Consider the following 22,053-nt stretch of genomic DNA (forward strand, 5'->3'; position numbering starts at 1 on the left):
TGGGCGCACTGGTTCACGCACATGGCGTGAAGATGCACAACTTATTTTATGCTCAATATGAACAAAGCCATGGCGTCTTTGTGCGAGCAACAGGCGTCGTCCGCAATGCGTTCAATTGTCTCTCCCAGTGGTCTCCCCTAACTCTCCCTTCGCAACCGTTGAGGGGGTATTTGTGCATCAAGTCCATTGAGGCATTGCATTTTATCCAATCCTGACTCTATTTTTCTATCCTAGCGAGGGGGTACTTCTCTATGGAGTCCATAGCAGCAGCATCATTACTATTTTAAAGTAAACATGAGGAGCATTCAAGTCACTTACTTGTTAGGTCGACAGAATCCATGCTTGAGTCGCACATTGTTGCTGGCGCAGGGCCGGCCAAACATCACCCTGTAACGGGGACAAAGTCAGAACAAAAATTCTTCTTTTAAGATGTAATGTCCTCAAATCAATGATAATCAAGTTATTATTTGATCCTTGATGTTTTTTCCCCAAAGCAAAAAAAATGCATTCAAACAGGTTCGAATCTCAGCCAAGCCATTTTGTAAAGTTGAACAAAGAAATTGACTGGAGCTGGGTTTGAACCGACGACCTCCGGCTTGCCGTTCCGGTGCTCTACCAACTGACCTGTCCAGCTGGCGGTTCCCCATTTAATTTGCAATCAAAACTGTAACTCTCAATTTTGCCATGAAGCATTTGTCATGAGATTCCAACATGATTTGTGCAGAAATAAAGTTCTTCCAACTTTAACTTTTAAAGCTTTTTATCAAGAGGTCCCCTGATTCTGTAAAACGCTTTCAAAAAAAATCAAAACATGTTTTACATTGTATAAAATGTTAACCGGTAGCCTGTTTTTGCAATTAGCAATTTACCCCAGAACTCACCTCAACCTCAAATCTTGGAAAGCAGCTTGGTTGTTTGTTTCTGGACAACAGAGGGCAGTCTTTGGAGCTCGAAATCAACCCAGGGTGGCCTGTTTTTTCCAGAATTCAAGAACAATCTTTCAAGGTTTGGTCAATCATGACCAATGCAGTGGGGAAGACACACACTTCAAAATCTCCTGTCCGCTCTTCAGTCTCCAAGTCAAACTTTGATATATCTGGGAAAAGCGGAGAAGGAAAAAATGAAAATAGTTTATAAAAAAACATTTTTGTTTCAATCCAGAACACATAAATTACGGTTTGTTTAATGAATACTCAATTTTCGCAATTTTGCAATTACCATGAATGTCAATCTAATCAACAGTTTTCCTTTTGGGAAATCGTTTTCCATTACTGCAAACGTTCAAGCTTTTTCTTAACACTTGAGTGTAGTATGGGGTCATGATATTATAGTATTCACTGGCGTCGCATAAATTTGCAAATTTCTGAAAATGGTTGGGCTATGGCAGTATACGTGTGTAGAACAATTTGTAGCTTTTACCTTAAAATTTAACCACATATCAAGCCATCAGAAAAAATCAATTAAGAAATATGAACCCCCAAATAGACTCACAAATTAAGCCACATTTTTGCACAAATCTGTGCGAGACTGGTAAATTCTGTCTGGGATAAGTTCAAGTGTTCATGACTAGGACGACACATTAGCATACAATCCAGCAGTCTGCCAAACGGGTCAATAAAATATCCCGGTGGGAAACGGCAATAAAACATGTTGAACAGGATGTTAACATGGATGCACCGATGTATGTTATGGAATTTGAGGGAGCACATTGACTTTGACTGAAATTGTACAAATCCCCTTGGAAACGGCCGGTGACCCAATGAAAGTTCAGTGAACCAAATTCTGCAGGTACCGGTATCACACAGGAAAATGAAGGGCTTTTTGAAGGTTTTTAGGTTTTTAACAAAAAAGGTTCAACAACAATGCAAATGTAAAACTACACTGCTTACTTAAAGGCATAAAAGTTGCCAAAACAAAATGTTAAAATTGAAATAAGATTTCAGGTGATTGGAATAACAGATTAATTTATTATGAATTAGGAAAACTGAAGCTAAGCCGTCAGTGTTTACACATGATCCTAAGTCAATTCTATAAAGTTGGAACATCACAACAAAATCTGCACATTATTTTATATTGTCACAGTGACAGTTTTTCTAAGCATCCCAAATAAAGTGCAAGTAAAAACTACCTTGGAGCAATCAACAAACAATAATATCTGCGGTTCAAAATTAAAGGGAATGGCTTTTGCTGTAATTTTCAGAAATGAACTATTTGGTGGGTCAGTATAATAGATCAAATATTGTTACACTGACATGTTTGAAGTTTTGTGTTCAAAAATGCTGGAAAAACCAAGAAAAACCAAAAAATATTCAAGTAGTCTGGTTCCCTGACTCCACTAAAGATGAAATGGATAAAAAATGCCGGAAAATTGTAAGGTAAGGGAACCAGTCTAGCTGGCCTGCATCCGTTCATGAACATGGAACCAATAGCAAACAAAATTTGGACTGAACAAAAAATGGTAAATTTTGAGCAGTATTTGAAAAATAGTTAGGTTTTTCCAACGGTGGTCGGCCGACCACCGTTGGAAATGTATACAAAAACACCATTTTCTTGAAAATGACTTCACACCAGGTGCCATAATTTTACAGGATGCGTTAGACTGTCATTTACCAACATCCTAGTAAGGTATTTCGTAACAACTTGGTAGTTTTATTTTTCGATGTTTGCAAATGCTGTATTTGACTATTTTCCCTTTAAAGTTTTCTTATATACTTTATCTGAAAAAAAATCCTTTCGTTCATGATAGAATGGATACCCATGGAAGTTCCAAATCTTAACAGACACATATTCAGCAGAAATTGAAACAAATGATTCATGCCGTGTCTCATAAACTGAAAGCAGACCCTGAACCTTCCCATTTCTATCTGTTCACAGTAATCTCCAGATCACAAGGAAATGTTAGCCAAACATCCTGTCGAATGTAAGTCACCTTGACACCTTCTAACCCAATTACTTCTGCTTTGTCAACACCGATTTCTTTCCCATGTATTTCTTTCCTTTTTTTCTTACACAGGAACAAGACATTTCCAAAGCCTTACATTTCCTAGTGTCGGTGAAGAGAGAGACACATAGCCGGTACTTCCCCCACGTGTGCCGCGACCGTGGCCCAATTACTGACAAATGGAATTCTCTGATTTGTTCAGGAGATTTGGCCGGTGTTTATCTTTCAGAATTGGAACTCCAGAGGGAGAGTCGGAAGTCATGTGTGCGGCGGACACGGACACGAGATGAGAGTTGCAAACCCAGCCTGACCCAATTCAACACATTCCCACACTCGGTGACAAAGGGAAATGGATGGAGACTAATTTGCACGCGATCTTTTGGCTATTCAACTGAGCTGCGAGCTAGCGGCTTGCTGATTATGTAGGCCTTTCTGCACACGAGTACACCAAGTTCAGTGGGTAAAAAGTAAAATCACAATCAAACATCCAACATTTACCAAATGTTTACTGTTTCTGTCTGAACAAACTCTGTGTTGTAAGTGCATAGACTTTTTTCACGAATTGGCCATATTAAATCAAAAGTGAGGTAAAGTCTTCATTTTTGGAACTTGCGAGTAGAAATGAAAGCAATAAAATAAAGTTCATAACAAATTAATACCAGTCTGCTCTGATGAATAATTTGCAATTTGCGATTTTAACATTCCCTAATGTTTTAAGCTGCATTTAACAATTTAACCCTGCTATTTAAACAGTCACATACAGTCAAAATTTCCGTCTACTTCCCCTGCTATACTTTTAACACAGACTACTCACCAGCAGTCAGATCATATGTCAAGCAAGCACTGTGACTAGTCAAACTCAGTCAACAGACCATGAACAGACAAAGCAGGCAAGTTGTGGGCACAGCTGGCTTATCAATTACCCACAGCCAAAGCAAAGCTGTATCGAGTTACATAAACAGTCAGGGCCAGTCAATCTTGCTTTACCTAGGCTGGAAATTCTTAACTGTTGAAAACAGTCACCTGATTGATTTTGACTGAAAGGACTACTTGGCACAGAATATACCGTAGGAGCATTAAAAATAAATTGAAAGTGAGGCTTGGTATGCAATAGGCTGGCACCATCCCATTCAACAGTTTACAATTTATAAATGAGAGTCAGGGAACATGATCTAAAATGGCTTCCTCATGAGTAAGGTCTATTCTAAGTGCATGTAACGCTCTCACTTGATTGTGGTAAGTCATTCTTGTCCTTTTTTTCAGCTTCTGTTGTAAAGACATGATTTACCTGAAGCTCTACAAATTTCCTCCGCGTGTTCGTACATCCTTGGAACATGCCCACTTTCCTACAATCTGCTGTGCAATATGCCCAATGTACGCGTAGGACCTGTGTAATCTGCCTATGTGCACTACGCATTTAGCTTCTATTGACACCGCTTTTTCCCCTTCCATAATTAAGTTCGTCTTCATTACGTTTGGGCGCAAACCCTCTCCGCTGAAACCAGATATGTCGCATCGGGTGTATTCGGCATACATCCGCGCAAGTTCTTCCCTTTTACATAGGGTGTAAGGGGACACCGCCAACCCCTCACACAAACAGTGTCGGGTTCTGCCGAGCAAACCTCTGAAGATGATGTCTTAGTCTCTTAAAAGCATGGAAAGATGCCTATTCACTGAGCAAGCAGCGAAGGAAGTTCAAATTTCTCGGCGTGCTCGGGACTCGGTGTTTAATGCATGTAGTGTTAGACTGTGTAGAATGGGCAATCGGCTGTGTCAATATGCAATAGGTTAGCACTCAGTAAAAGCCGGAAATAAATATGTGCTCTGCATAAACAAAACACCATTTTGTATTCTCCAATGTTTACTCCAAAATTTGCATTAATTATTACATGTAAATTTAAGTGGATTACTTCAATGCATTACACTTTTATATAGGTATCTATACGTGTAAAATGTAATTGACCACTTTATGGTAACTTAAAAAAAAAAAATAAGTACATACAAATTTTTTGTTAAACATTGATCCTGTTGAAACCAAAAGCGAATTGAATTGTTCCACTTTTGTTTGTGACTACTCAAGGCATGGGCATGTGCACCAAATTATGACGGGAAAAAATTATTTTTCATGTAAAAAGACAAAAGCAGAATTATTTTTTCTAGCAGATTTTTACTGAACGCTTTCCAAAATCCAGGATTATTGATAGATGGAATGTTTGGGAAAAAAATATTGGCGTGACCATACCAAGACTTGTAGGGAGAGGAAACCCTTCACATCGACGACCCCAGAACTGAATATTCAATTTGCAAAATGTAAGTGTACTTTGCATTCCCCTTCATGGTGAAATCCTATATGACGCTCGCAAAGTTGTACATGTACTTACGCACGTCTTAGCGAAGATGTTCACTTGTCCAAAAAAAAGAGGTTTGCAAATGTTGATTTGAAGCTGAAGTATTGACTTGCAGTACTCTAAGGAACAGCTTTTGAACATTAATACTCTGTGGCAGTGCTTTCAAATTCGTCTTCATTTCCCACATGCCATCACTTCATTGCTTTAATATCATTGCTTTTTTTGCCGTTTCTGCCCACAAGATTCGGAAGAAGACATAAAAAAGAAAGATGACTTTAAGTGCACGACGTCAGAACAAATCATCCAGCCAGAATCTCAGAATTGGTTTTGATGTTATTGTAAAGCTCCTCGGTACACATGAAACTGAGGGAGTGCATTAGATTCAAGAAATTCATTTCCTTTTTGTTCCGGGACGAGTCGGCTGAAAGGAAGTACCGAGCGCCTACTGATTAAAAAAAAAAATCATATTGTTTAGTCTGGCACGGAATTCCATTTCACAGTTCTTGAGGGGGGACTTTAAAAGAAATTGTTTATCCATTTTGGTGAATGAGTACTTTCAGAGGCGTCGTATCAGCCAAAGGCAGGGGTCAATGGCACTTTATCACAATGAAAGAATAAAGTTCAATTGTCGCGATTGTCCTCTAGCAGACCCTGGGTACAAACTGTCAAGTGGTCCGCACAAGAACACAAGTCCGGATTTCCCCTTTTAAAGCGATTTATTTTGATGGTCACAGAGACAGAGTAACAAATGGAGTTGAAAAAATTCCATTCTTGAACAAAATTGACCCAATGATTGCCATGATTGTTAGTGTTTGACTGACACAGTGGCTTGATGAAAAGCAGTTACTGACTTCTAAATTTGCCGAAGTAAGCTCTTGAAATTTCCACTTACAAAATGTGCCACATGCACGTCCACGTGTCACTAGCACATCAATCACCATCCAATCACACAGAAAAGAGATATTACCTTAGATACAAATATTTTGCGACAAGAAGTCTCTTCAAAAAAGCAGGTACATACCGGTAATTGTAGGACACAAAAAGCATAGAGCTAGACATAGCAGATGGCAGAGTAAATAACCCAAGATGTGTACAATTAACAAAAAATTATAAAAACCCTTGCAAGTCAGTTAAACTTCAAGGTTAAATCTCGAAGGTTAAAAAGTCTGACCCTGGCCTGAAACTTCTGGTAGTTAATAAAAATAAATTAAAACAACCACAAAATTAGACCTGTTATTATTTCTAGAAGCAAGTAAAGATCAATGTTCAAGTTGGATGGCTTGCAGACTGGCCATCAAACGATAATTGACTTTGTAAAAGTAGCAACAATTCGTGACATGTGCAAGATGTAGATCCTAAAATGAATGGCCTTCAAAAAGTGCAGCTGCACCCTCCCCAGCAACCTCTCCCCCCCCCCCCCCCACACCCTCCGGAACAGAGATGAAGAGACTACAAAACTATAAAAAAAAAAAATATCATGACAGTATTTGGATGTGGGTCTACGGTTTGGAAAAGTTCACACCTGACCTTTAGTTCAATCAGTCATATGACTAAACAAGGTCATGCAGAAAACGCTTCAAAGCCGTCGCTTCTAATTCCATTAACCAGTGCGAGCAGTGGAGCGAAGAGCACGGAGTACATGTACACCGGGCGAACCGCAGAGGGTTTGGATGTCATTATGAGGATACCGCACCATGCCCCAGAACTGCTCAGACATATCTAATGTGAAATCCACAGTACACTCACCCCTATTCATGCATGTTTGCATTATTTTTTCATGAGGTAGTGCTTACGTTGCCTTTACATGTAGCTCCGGTTTGCTTTTTATCATCATGTAAATTGTCAAATAAACGAAACGAAATAAAAAGTGCAGCACGTTTTTTTTTATAAAGTACAAACCGTGAACCCATACGCAGGTAAACCTGTTCAAATGCACTCGTGATATCATAACACACTTGCTCTGTTTGCTTGCTCCGTAGACATTCAGTTAATCATTGTCCATTAGGGACCGCCATCTATATGTGTCACAAGCGAGCGGTCATTTCGCCACAGACGCACGTACTTGGGGTCACCCAATTTTCAATCATCATTTACCGCAGTGTGAGCCAAGTATTCAATCTTCCCAGCGACAACACACAACTTCCAATCCAAAGAAGAAAAAAAAATCCTGAGAATTTCCCGTCGAAAGCAAAAATTTCACATATTTTTTTTTTGAAATGGAGAAAGTGACTCAATATTTAAAAACAAATCAAAACTGATTTGTGTAACACTTACCAGAAATGATTCGCCCGATCGAGTTTATTAATTATATTCTTGGTCGAGTGACGGTGGCCAAAACCGGTTTTTCCGAGCAGCGATTAAGCTCACCAGATGGCCGTCCCTGATTTACAAAGCACACAATATGCAAGGCTACCGCGCATTTGTAATACTCTCTCTCTCTCTCGCCTTCAATTGCTTTGCCTCTCTATTACACTGTGCACACACGACCTCTTGGTATAGTTCGAGTGCATTATCCATTCTTGGGCTTGCAGGCACGGATGCTAATGCCGGCACAGTGGTTGCTGAGAGAGTTGGTCCATGGGATAAGAAGCATGCTGCCCTCTATTGACTAAACTTGTCAAAACTTAGTATTTCTTGCAGAAAGATCTTAGGAAGATAAAGTAGTAAATACCGGTAAATATAAATGTCAACAGATTTGCCTAAGTGAATACTGGACACTACAGTAAAAAGGTATTTGATTAGGGCTGTGCATCGGAACCAGGTACCGGAGTACCCGACCACTGTTGTCGGGAACCGGTTCCAGATTATGGGATCGGGTACCAGTAACCAACACAACAAATCACTTAGTAACTTCTCAGGCAATCAAGAAGAAAAGGTTTCAATGTCATTTACATTGATGGGGAATTTTCAAAGTGACAACCAGGCTACATGGAAAAACAAAACAGATGTCATGTTTATGACGCTCACGGAAGTTAAAGTTTACACTGTAAAGCTATAAAGCTCACTGTACACACATGAATTACTGCAGTGACGCACCGATGTAGTAGTGTTCTTTATGAACAATCTGAACAGAAACTTTTGAGATTTGAATTTTTGGTTTCTTTAACCCTCCTATGCAAACATACATTCTGAGCCAAAATGTCCTTGCAGTCAATATCAATCAAGTGACTGTTTTCAACCCGTGAGAATACCCAGCCCACATAAAGCAGGATTGACTGCCTTGGACTGATTAAGTACATGTAACTTGATGCAGCTATGCATTGACTCCATGTAAGTGATAAAACAGCTGTGACCACAACTTGCCTGCTTTGTCCCTTGACAAGTTTGACTAAACACAGTACTTGCTTAACATATGATCTGACTGCTGGTGACTAGCCTTAGTTAAAAGTATAGCAGGGGAAGCAGAAGTGAATTTTGACTGTCCGTGACTGCTTAATAGCAGGAGATTTACCGGGTATCCGTGTTTTTTCAATCGCGTATCCATTTTTCTAGTTTTAACAATGCTACTTTCAATGGGTCTGAACTGTGCTTGACTGAAAAAGTACGATGTCAATTTCTTCAGAACGGCATAAAAAAATGATGGAAAAAAATTAAAAATCCCTGCTAGTTAATTGCAAACTCCAAGCACTGCAATAATGCCAGTTAATTTGGTCCACTTCAAAGGGAGTTTGGGGGAAAAAAAAGTTATTTAAAGCCAATATGAACATCTGTTGACCAAAAAATCTGGACTTGGTACGCCAACAATGGCGATAGAATTTCAATCTGCCTCAAAAAAATTGCAGCAATTATACCATAATAACGTCAACGCTGATGAAATTTAGAAGCCCAAGGGGACATAAAGATGAGGTCTTTCCCACTATTCAATACCATAAATTATGAATGATCACTCATAGCAATTCAACAGAGCAGCCGACACTGTAATTTCTCGACGATCAAAGGGTTGACTAACAGGATCGGGACACCTGTTAACTAGCAAACAATGTTCGCAGCCTGTGTTACTAAGAGACACATGGCTTTCAAACAATAGACGTCTGATCGAACTGTATTCCCTGGACAAAAACAGCCATCGGTAGAAAAAAAATGGGGGAGAGGGATAAATGGTGTGTATCATGTGAAGAACCGAAAGTGCTTTGCACTCTTGAAGCTTTTGTGTGAGATCCTCGTCCGTGAAATTGGAATTTGCGATTGTGTAACAAGACAGCAAACAAGGGGGCAAAAACAGACGCGTGCTTGCGTGCGAACACTGCATGATGCGTACATCCGTGGAGAATCTGGTATGGGCAGATCGTCATTCCGAGCACGCCCTCCGCTCATGGGAAACCGTTAGCTCTCTGACAACATAATCCATTCAATGAAAAGTGCATCGACGTGAACATGTGCGGGTTGGTTTGCATTTATAAACACAATTGAACAGAGGCAGTAAGATTAAACGTTCTATCCGTTCCGCTATGTGATCCCCGATTCATTTAGTTGACGTCTGGGAATCATTTGTACATTTCCATTCAAAATTGCGATAGAAAGTGCAGTTACCCAAATTCTATTTTTTTTCTCTGAATATTCAACTTTTGGCTGTTATTTTATCAGTAGGATGTGAACTATGGAAATTTAAGGACAGAATTTTATGCAAAAAAAAAAAGGAAAATAATTTGTAAATTCTTGGGGATAATTTCCTAGGGTGCTAATTCACACAAAACTCTGCTAAGCACAAAAAAAATTTAATAAGCAAAAACAGCTCATGTGTCACAAGCTTCAGGTTTAATAATCACTTGTGACTGTTTCTCAGCCTCAAGAATTTTGGCCCAGATAAAAGATCCAATCTCAAAATATAAAAACAAAAAGGAACTAAATTTCTATTAAGGTCAGCAGGAATATCAGGCACACATACCGGTACCAGGTTTCGTTCCTCTACACTAAACCCAAATAAATTCTTTAGATTTTGTAAAAAGTTTGCAGAAAGATTAAATTACACGTAACGTAACACAACAGAGCTTAAACTTAAAAACATGTTTGAAAATTGGAAAACAGGAAAAGGTTAACTAGAGGTACATACCAAAAATCCGTGCACACATCCAAATGCCCTGTCTGTAAAAGCCACTTGTAAGACACTGATGCAACATACAAAACACTGAGACACAGAAGAGGCAAGGGATATAGTTAGGAAGGCCTCCAAATGTTCTCTGACAGTGCGGGAGGGGACTTCCTTCAAACCAACCCGCGGTAATCCCCCTCGGAAGGACGGACAAATCTGTTGGCGGGCCTTGCGCCGTCAATCCAAGCTGGGAATTACCGGTACCACTCTCCAAAGCACCCTGCCCCAAGTGGAGTTGAGAGGTCTACCAAATACGTGTGCACACACTCATCAGAGGTCTGCCCCCTCGTGGGTTTAAGAGCCATCCCACTGAATTGCCGGTGACATCATGCTTTTGAGGCCTGACAAGGACGTTATGTTAGCAATATCCTGTACAGTTTTAGTACTTGTATGAAAACCACTGCACAACAGGCACAAGTAATTGAACAGAAAGTGTTTTTTTTGTTTGGGAGGGGTGACTATATTCTCTTTAACTTCGGTAAGGCTGTCTTGCACAAAAGTTAACACTGTATACCATAAGCATTAGACAAGCATGTGTCGTCGACTGCACAAGCGTGTCATGTACATTTTGTACATGTACGTGCAGTCAGAGTTTCAGAAGATATCAAAGATTTTTTTCTCAGTTTTTAAGGTGGGGTTGGAGGTGGGGCGAGGGGCGGGGCAGAGGGGGGCAGGGGTTAGGTAGTGCTATGTTATACCTACAGGTACTCATGCACACTGTGCATAATTAAACATTCTACAGAGTGCAGACACCACACCTAGTCTTTCAACACAAGGGCCAAATAGGAAATATCCTATAATGAATTTCTCAGGATAAGGGGAAAAAGAGGCTCCATGGCATCCCGCTGATACTGCAGAAGTCCTTGTCTTCTAATTCTTGAGTCTGGATGCTCCACTCTCTATGGATAATTATCATTGAACCACAGACTAAGCCGTGTCTGAATTGACAAAACTGGGGAACCACATACATAGGGCTGGATAACTCGATTGGTAGAGCACCGGAAAAGCAATCCGGAGGTCGCAGGTTCAAACCCCGCTCCAGGCAATTTCAATGTTCGATATATAACTATTATAAAGGCACTTAGTCAGTTTCCCATTGTGGTTTATTTCAAGACCGCTCACAAATTTAGATTTCTCTGATCTCCCCTCCCCCCTCCCAACCTTCTAAAACCCACAATCACAGACAAAAAAATCCAAAAGCAGTTTCGCTGAGACACATCTTGCATGCCAGTCTTATGACCGAACAATGACCAAGCAAGATCTGTGACAGATATCAACTTCAGGGATAAAGATCTCACAGACAGTTTCACTCCTTGGCCAGATAATCCGAGCCTTCTGTTGTCAAATTTTTGGGGGGAGTTGTCGGTCAGAAGGCGGTCCTTCAAACCGTCTGTCAATGACAGTGTGGGTGAGAATAGGATCCCTAAGCATGATTTGCAAAACAGTGTTAAATACCAGAACACATGTTATTGAACAGTCTTCTCCGCTAGAAAAGTTGTTGACATTAATCATGTTCTGCTTGTTAAAAAAAATATAAAATAAAAATTTGAATTTGAAGTTCCAAAATGAAGATTTTACCTCGCTTTCAATTTAAAATGGCCGACAAGTGAATAAAGCCTGTTTAATGTAGGTCCACAGCTAATCAAAAACATAGAAAATATTATGTTTATATACTAATTAACCCTCCTACTGTTTGAACAGTCACAGACAGTCAAAAATTACATCCATTTTCCCTGCCATGCCTTTTACACCCAGGCTAGTCACCAACAGTCAGATCATATTTCAAGCAAGCACTCTGACTAGTCAAATTCGGTCAACAGACAAAAGCAGGAAAATGGTAGGCACAACTGCCTTATCAATCACCTACAGTCAAAGCATGTACCGGTACATGTACGGTAGCTGTATCGAGTTACATAAACAGTCACAGCCAGTCAATCCTGTTTTATGTAGGCGGGGTGCACTTAACCGTTTCACTTGACTGATTTTGACTGGAAAGGACAACTTTCCACAGAATCGGATGTTTGCATCTATAGGATGGTTAAGTGAATAAAAGAGAACACACATGACACATGTTTGTCTCCATTTCAGAGTTCCAAGTGCACTTTTTTGACTGAACGAAAGCTCATGGACTGATCTACAAAGGAAATAGAGATCATGATTTCATCAGAGCTCTTTAAAGCTGAAAGCACAGGCAAAATCACCTTCACCTCTGGGGAAAACTGGTTGATTGCCATCCAAATGCCTACGACGTTCCCATGTACCGGTACCCTCCAAAGACCCAGAGAGTTGGGGGGGGGGGGTTAGGGGACAAAAGTACAGTGAACAGTCCGCATGTGATCCATGATCAAGCGCGACGGACAGTAATCCAAATGTCAGTATGGGTAAGCTGCTGTTATATCATTGGAGGTGATCGGAAAGCCCTGCTAACAGGAAGAGAGAGAGAAATCCCACCCCCCCCCCTTCCCCGGCTCGCTATCTTTCCAAAGGCAGGAAAAACCATCTGCCGATAGACTCTAAATGTTCACTGTCATTGTTAGCCCGATCGGGGCAGTACAAAGTGCGCGGTGCAGCCGCAGCGAGATCGATAGACCACCTGGGATTCACCGGTCCCCTGTACTGTGCACCGGCTTGATAATTACACAGGTAAATGTACTTATATAAGCAGGCCAGACGGAGCAACCAAATTATGTAACTAGGTTCAATTTTATTTATATGCACATGCTGTAAAGCGTGTTGTGTACATGTACATGATGATGTACCCGCTATGTATGCAGTTGCCTGTTTCTGTAAGCTGGCGTTACGCTAACAAGAAAACAAAACAAAGCACAACATACTGGTACTTACAACAAAACATGTCGGTAATAAAAAACTACAATTACTCAATGAAAAAATATACGTACGTAAAATAAATCTAACAAATTTATAATTAAGTTTCCATCTTGCATCAATGCTGAATCAATCACCACTAGTACAAATTTTATGTGATCATTTTTCTTCACATACATGATACCGGTACATACAAGCAGGCTGTCAGCATTTCTGAAATTTAGGGTCTCTGGACAATTTACAACACCAATGAACTTCATAATATGCATTGCAACACTTGGATCTCTTCAGTAAATATTGTCACAAGCCGATAGCACAGCCCACTGCCGCTTTAAGACCTAATCAGGAATGACAGCGCTCGGGGTGACCCACATGTGCACTTCTGACTATCTGTTTTCATTTAGACAATTCCCCCGTTATGACGTGCAGAGAGCCCAGCTCTCCCGATGAAACTCTCACCCGCTCACTGGACTTTGGACCAGACTGTACTTTTTTCCCCACACGGCACGCACTACGGCATTCCGGAATCCAGACCGTGACATTGAATGTTCCGCAGGCAGGAAATATCATTGATGGGTTCAATGCCAGAACAGGAAGCCCCTGCTGAACTACAAGAGATCCAATCTGTTATTTCTGGCCTTTATCAGAAAAGCAGGGCTAGGAGTGAAGACAACTTGTCAAATTGTCACAGTTGATTTTATTTACTTGGTTTTTTCCACCCTCTGATTTTCTTTTTCTTCTTGAGGGTGACAATGATCTAGCTGGCCTTGAATGAAGCCGCAACTTGAAGGGAGTTTTCAAGGATTGAAGAGATTACCGATGAATCATGACTTTTTCTAATTCTGTTTTTAATTGTGAAAGGAATTATTCGGGTGTAATTTAATAAGGCTGGCTTTGGAGAACTCAGCCGAAGTTAATTGAGCAACTTAGCACTGAAGTTTTCAAAGCGGAAAATTGATTGAAAAAATGTTAATCCTTGGATATATACTATCTACATGCAGACTGAAAGGTGATAGTTTTTGGAAAAAATATATCCAAAAAAAGAGCTAACTTGTTTTTCTGTTACTTTTTCATTACCGATATGCAGTATTTGTGTACATGTGCTGATGTGCACATTAGACACTCGTCATACTGCAAAAAAAACCAAAGGTGCAATAAAGTGTTCAAATCATTATGAAAGTTGCTGACCCTAGTTTTCTAGGTTATTGTCGGAATAACATTAACAAGACTCAAACTGATGAGTCGCGTTTTTTAATATATGGCTTGATTTTTTACTAGCCCAGTAAAATGTACAAATGTTTGTTAAAACTGATGTAAGCTGTTAAAACACCAGCCAGTTAGTGGACAAACACCAATCTACAAATCTTGGATTCCTCATGAATATATATTAAAACTGTAATATGTTAAAACCTTTAGGCAGATTTAAGTTAATTTTGGTCGTTGGAGAGTGCAACGAACTGGCCCAAGGGGTTAATAACGAGAAGATTTTAGCACAACGCTAAAAATAGTACAATGTCTACTTACATTAGTAACGGTAAATGGGGTTTAATTGTAAATATTTTTAAAAAGTGCATACATGTTTTCATGAAACATTTAGTATTGATACTGGGTCCTGATTTCACTGTCTGTGCAAAAGATTTTTAAAAAATCTACTAAAAAATGTATGTGAAACATTAACTTACACAAATACGGTATTGAGAACCTTGTACAATGTGCAAATGTGTGAATTTTTGTCACCCAGTTTGTAAAATTTGCCTGATTATGTTTTTCAGTTTTTCACCGCCGGATGAGGTCTGAATCTTGAGAAGACAGTTTCAAATTTTGTATTTTATAACAAAGCTCCCCTGAATTTTAAGTTCTATTTTTCTGTCCTCTATATAAGCCAGTTGACCCCCTACCGCCCTATGCCCAAGGGCTCCTTCTACGACCCCATATTGGTGCAGGTTGTTCTGTCAAGTGTGGGGTCGCGACCTGCCATTGTTACAAATTGGCCAATCACAATGGCCACGGGCTAGACAACAGAAGCAGTGGGGTACAACCATGAATGAATCGGACTACAAAGTGTGCACAAAACAGCCAAGGCGAAAGAGGATTAACGGAAAAACTCTCCTTAACATTTACAGTGTTCAGTTCAACACCTACACGTTCATGTGGCATCCTTGCCCTTTCAACAAATCTCCCTAACTTTTAACAGATTTCTAACATCAAGTCAAAAACACAAAGAGGAGAAATAAAATTTCCTCTTTTTCTCGCCCAACACTTGCGTACACATGTGTACAATTACACGCATTTAACACAAGTTTCCCTTCTGGACAAACCACACCACACTGGCTCACAATGCTGACTCACCCACCGTAGGTCGGGTAATATCCTAACAAAATTCTACATTTGGGATAGAAAATACGCCTCTTTTGTCCTTGTAAACCAGTCTGCCGATCTCTCAACTTGACCCCGAGAATACTGCAGCAGAAACCTTTCAAGTAATTAAATTTAGAAACAGAATCGCAGGCCAGGTGTAACTCTCAACAATGCTTTCAGTCCTTCTGTATCCTAAAAGAAAGGAAACCCTACGATATAGTGCTTGAAAGTTGACGCTTTAGAAATCTGGGAAAGCGCTCGACAGTATCTTTGTATCGGCAAAGTGTTTTGCACCCAGTGAGGGTGAAATCTAATTATAAGGTCATGGCCGCCCGGTTTAAGGAGCCAATCTAGGCCAGGGGTCACCGTTTCTGGGTCACTGCTTTAATTACTGGTGATTGACAGCTTTCACTAGAGGCCAGGCCGATAGAAAATTACGATTGTCAGATCAGATGAGTGGTAATATTTGACTGGAATGTCATTTTTTCTTTGGGTTCTGAGTGATTCTACAGGAATGAAAGGCAAAAGTTCAATTTATGTCTTCCTAATTCACCACAACTCCCTAGACATTTTTGCTAGGATGTAACCTCAATCCTGCAAAATCCTTCAACTGCCTCCACATAAAAATATACAGCCTCAATCCTGCAAAATCCTCCATTTTGTAACTTGGATTTGGGGGGATTTGGGAAGGTTAGGGTAATCAAATTAATGACTCTAATGAATCTAATGTAATGTAAACTACCAGTACCTACTTACATGTACTTTATCAAAGAAGAAAATTTCTGAATGCATTTACATCACAGAAAAAAAATTGTAAGAAGCTGCAACGGCCACATCTATGTTCATAAAAGAAGGTGCATGTATAATTAACAATAATTACTTCACCGATCCCATATTTTTTGCATCCAGATTAAGGCCAGTTCAAACTCAGTGTGAAAGCACTGCAAAATTCGCAAAAGTTGAACACAATTTTGCAGCAAATGTTTTGTAAAGGCCAATTCCCTTCACATTGGCAAAACTGATAAACAGGTTTTAATAATGTGGCATTTTCTGAGCCCTAGAAGCAGAAAGAATATAGATTTTAGACTCTTTGGGTAACAATGTTCACAAGGATTCATGCATCAAGTTTACAGAGCAAGGATATACCATTCCCACAAAGGTGGGGAGACTTGAGGAAAGTCTAATCTTCACAATGAATCAGACTGGGCTGAAATGAATGCTAGATTCTGGGTCAATTCAAGTTCTCTCTCCAGTAGGAACAGAGAAACAATATCTGGCCTTGACACCAGATTATGAACTCTGCATGGAATAAGGAGGCAACCTAAAGGGAATAGGTCACAACTCAATCATAAATTTCAACTGTCTGATCGGACAAACATGAACAGTGTACAATGTACTCAGTGTGTGCAGGTATATGCAATGTATGCAACGTCTAAGATCTTTTTTGTTTGAGTAATTTAAGGAACATGGACAGAAATTACTAGTTTTAAAGTTGATTACAATTCTATTCAGATGATTCAAACGTTTCTTTTAAAATACCTACTTGAAAACTTAAGAGCTGCATTAGCATTTAAGTAGGATCCATTTTCAAGAAGAGAAAGATTTGCCTTATCTCCGCTTTTGGGGGCATTGCCAAGGCAAAAAAAACAAAAAAATAGTGCTGCTTCAGGTTACCCTACCTACCCTATTTTGACAGCCCCTACCCTATTTTTTTGGGGTGAAAATAAAGGAAAAAACCAAACCACCAATTAGTACCTTTTACCCTTGACTACCTGCATACACCTCCGTAATGATCGTACACAAAAATAATTACCAAAAATATATATATTTTCCCTACCTACATGTAATCGGAAGCAGAAATATATATTTTTTTTTGGCCTAAGGTTTTGGGGTGAATGGCAACAACAAAACAAACTGCTGGACCACATTACATTATCTCCTGTGTAATAAATGACTTCATAATATATGATATTTTTTTAGGAAGATATAAACTGTACGTTCATGGAATTGTTCTACGTATGTCACGGCAAAGTACAGCTCAATTTTCAAAACTGTCTGTCAGCTCGCGAGAAGAAAAATGCCACAGGCTTCGTTAGATAAGAGACAAACCCACAACTTAAAGAGTTGAAGCCACAACTTCTTGACCACTCAATCATTGATGGATCTGATATGGTTAAGGATAGATTAATTGTGGCATTTGATAAATTTTTCTTTGGGATTTTTAAGCAAAGTTTTGCTGCTCATCAATGTAATGTGTTTACCAGTTGGGTTGTGGTGCAGTGGTCTAGACATCTGTACTTGTAAGCAGGAGGTCGTGGGTTCCAGTCCCACCAGAGCAAGCGTGTCATTAGGCTTGGTGATTTCAAAATGTGTGGAATTGATTCTGATTCCACATAGGAGTCACAATCCCATTTGGAACCAAATCCATTTCTATTCATTACAAACATGAGGAAAGATGATCATTTCACAAATGAATGACAGTACGTAGTCACTACCATTAAAAGTTACATCTTTTTAAAATGCTTACAATGTACATTGTATTTACCACATACATGTTTTGTAAATAGACATATCGAGCGACCAACATTTGTTTTAAAGTGTCTAGAATCTATTCTTGGGAGAATGAAAATACTGGGAATCCATTCCACAAAAAAGTGAAATCACAATTCCGATTCCAACTTTGGAATCGATTTTCTATTCGATTTCGACCTGGAATCGCCAAAACCTACTTGTGAAGTTTCTTTACAGATTTTCTTGTGCGGCTGCGTGGATTGTCACTATATGGTAATTTTAATCCAATTTTTTTTATTTTCAATTTCAGGGTGGAATAAAAACCAACCTGCTGTCATCTACTACATACCATAGCCCAAGACACCTAAATTTTATCAAACAAATAAATTATATTTAAATACCTGAATTGAAAAGTTCAATTACTTGAAATATGCTGCACAACACTTATAAAACAAGGAACAAAAACTTTTTATTTGGCTTCCATTACCTAAATTTCTTTTAATAAATGGTACCCAAAGACTTCAAATTTTGATGATTTTTGTTCATAGTAAAACGCATTGACAGCTTAGTCACAAGATGTTTTAAATTTCATTTTCCTACCACTGACCACATTTTGTATTTCGCTTCCAGCACAAAAACAATTTCCACTAACTTGTTGTTTTATTTGTTTGTGGGTTCAAAGCAATAACAATTCAGACATGTTTGAATTTATGTGTGAACTCGAGTTCAATGGGATAGGAACGCAAACAGAAATAGCCCACGTATTTGTCTAGCTCTTTTGTCACGGGACAAAAAGAAATCACGATAAATACTGGTACCTTTTTTTTTGTGGTTGTCTACATCTGCACTTGACATTTAAAGCAAATACAATGACGCACACACAAACCAAATACCAATTTCAAAAAACTGTTTTTATTTATTCAACAAACTAAAAATGACATTATTTAACACCTACACACAAAAAAACAGTTGGTAAGTTACCAATGAGAATTTTGTTAGTTTTAAATTTAATTCTTTACTGTTTTTAGAGAAAGATACCGTACGTTTATGAATGAGTTAGTGTGATCAAAGTGTAAAACTCAACCAGCAAATAAAGAACAATCTTAGGAAACAAGAACATCTAAATAAAGACACTAGGTCAACCAAACGAGGAGTACCTGTATTTTATAAGATAAAAGGGTTGGCTATTTGTAAAGGTTTCTCCGATGTGAAAGCCATCCACTTAAAACTGGTGAGCATTATTAACAGTCCTGAACATACACTTTTCTTCATGTAAAATTTTCCACAACCTTTTTTTTTTTGAGTAAAAGAAATTAGTAGTTTCTTTTCCGGCCTTTTTAGAAAAAATGCAGGAGGCAGGCGCATTTTCTGTGTTTTTTGCAAGATACATGTAGCAAATTTTTTAAGATGGCGGATGGATCCTTCAATTTTCTTGACTATTTTGCTGATATAAAATTGTGTGCAAAGGAGCCATGACCCTTTTTCTATCTAGCTACAATTTTGTTAAAAACAAATAAAAGAAGGCATTGGAAATGTATGAATTAAAAAAAAAAATTTAACAACATAAAAAGGAAGCAGGTGGGGACGAGTAACTATTTTTTTTAACATGACGTAAATGATTTTGAATTCTGAACACTTAATGGAAACATAATGATTAAAACTTCAGTGCAATTGAATATTTATTTTAGTCTGCTGGCATAACCCCTCACCTCCAGTATGCATGTAGCAGCTCATACCTGCTTTAAAACACATTTATTTAGGTATGTTACTTCATAATGTAAACACTGAACTACAGTACTGGGAAATGGGTGTGTGCAATCTCATCTCTTGTGTTTGTTTAAATGTGAAGTGCTCTTTCTGCTGAGTTGAAGTGGGTTTATAGTGAACGTATTTAGTTTCAGAGGATTGCCACTTAGAACAAAAACAGTTTTACTGCATGTCCAGTTCGCCTCAATGTGGAAAATAAATGTTTAGTGAAATTCCGGTGTCATTTCATATTTTAAATCATCACTCCATTATCATATAATTTTTTTCACACCAGGTGCATATTGTTTTTAGCCCCACACAAAGTCAGGCATGCAACTGGGAATTATGAGGAAAAACAAGGAAACTCCAAACAACACAATATTTTGTACAGTATTTTTCATCATAATTCATGGCTTAAAATGTGAGAAACGAGAGTGTTCCGTGCCGCGCGCGATGAAATGAAAGCCACGCTGTACTTGGTCCAGAGAATTAAAGCGCCCTCAGTCGACAGCAAATGATGAGAGACAGCCAAGTGCGAGAATCTTGTGATCCTGGTGAACGAAATTCTGGTAAATTTCACATTTTTGTTTGACATTTGAGGGATTTCAACCCACCCTAGAGGCACCTCTCCACATCAAGATAATACTTGTGAAATATTGAGGCCGAACATTTCATGACAGGAGAGTTTGGAGATTTGAAGAAATTGAGAATTTTCTGCTACAGCAACTTCAATTGGTCTTTCTGTAAGGTTTGTAAAAACCTTACAGTTCTGGAAGAAATGGTTGCCCATGAGGGCTCTGTACAATGTGCCAGCTTAAGAACGGAAACAAATGTTGGACCGGTTCATGGTTTTTCAAACAACTTCAAAATTGATTTGAAATTGTGAAAATGTGAACCTCTCCGAAAGATTCCCATATCTGGCCATCACTTGTCACCCTGTGCACAAACTCTAGGAGACTTGTCTGAACATTTCTAAATGTTTTCTCAGTAAATACTTCAATATTTTCCCGGCTAAATTTGACTTTTTAGGACAAATTATCACTTTCTGATGGCTGATAGGTCACTGAAGGGAAAAATTGATGGCCAGATATGGGAATCTTTCAAAGCTCTCAGCTCTGCAGTGAATTGTAGCTGTTTTGGAAGGCAGTGGATAGTTGGCCGGCCCCTGCTTTCTTTACTAAACGATATTAACCTGGCACGGCACTGAACATGTGCAGTGACTGTTTTTTGGGATTGAGAATATTTTTACAATGACAAAATCACAAATATTACTACCTGATTCCGCGCCAGCATTGTCATTGTGACTTTGTATTCATGAGATGGGAATCAGACCATAAAATTTCGAACTTTATTTCCCTTTAAAAAATTCTTCAGAGCCGGCCACGAGCACGAATAAGAAAGAGTAAATGTAGACCTATTCTGCAATCATGGCAATAATAAACGCATGAGTCATGACAAAATGAACAGTGATGAACAATGAGCAAAAGCAATGGCACTCAGACTGTATTGAAATGTGAATTAAATAAGACACTAACTAACAGTAACATGTCAATTGAAAAGTGTTATCCTGAACGGACGACTGTGACCACTGGTGACATGAATGATGTAACGATGGGAATCCCTGAAATTGAACGCAAATTTTCTTACTTCGACTTCGGTGATCGGTGATCGTGGTCCTGTCAAAGTTGAAATTCGTTCAGCAACAACATTCCGTCATTACGGCACAACTTCGTCCAAAATAACTCACCTTTTTCTGTCCCTTCGTCCAGCCGCACTAACTATCTAGATCGGTCGATGATCCCACTATCCAGTCAAAGCCCGTACGTTCACTGCACTACGGTTTATGTTTGCTTGAACCGATGTTATCTGAATGATAAGACACCCTCTCATTCAACGACATGCAACACAACGACAGGGACGAGCGCCATGTTTGTCAGCCCCTTCATTGCGTTCATCTGGTCACATGGGGGCGCTATTACATGTCTCTGTAAAGTTTTTCAACTTTTCACCCGTCCTATACCCCCCCCCCCATAAAAAAGAGTGACTATTAAAAAATATACAAAACAGCACTTACCGAACACTTTCTGCCTTGAGAATTTGACAAATAGTTAAATAATGAGAAATTTATAATTCAGAAAAATAATTCTGCATTATTCGTATTCACTTTAGTTTTTAAGAAGTGTTTGCAACAATACCCATTTTGGGAATACTACTCATTTTTAGAAACATGATAT

General features: G+C 39.0%; 1 long non-coding RNA gene across 1 annotated transcript; it reads right to left on the minus strand.

Annotated features, from left to right (window-relative positions):
- Positions 1 to 294: 294 nt before the first annotated feature.
- LOC119722882 lies at positions 295 to 21,767 on the minus strand. Its single transcript, XR_005270489.1, has 3 exons — positions 21,567 to 21,767; positions 882 to 1,096; positions 295 to 387 (listed from the first exon to the last, which is right to left on the minus strand). It is a non-coding gene; the product is annotated as an uncharacterized LOC119722882 (long non-coding RNA).
- Positions 21,768 to 22,053: the final 286 nt, after the last annotated feature.

Source organism: Patiria miniata, unplaced genomic scaffold (assembly GCF_015706575.1).
Source record: "Patiria miniata isolate m_02_andy unplaced genomic scaffold, ASM1570657v1 HiC_scaffold_16, whole genome shotgun sequence".
Classification (NCBI taxonomy): domain Eukaryota; kingdom Metazoa; phylum Echinodermata; class Asteroidea; order Valvatida; family Asterinidae; genus Patiria; species Patiria miniata.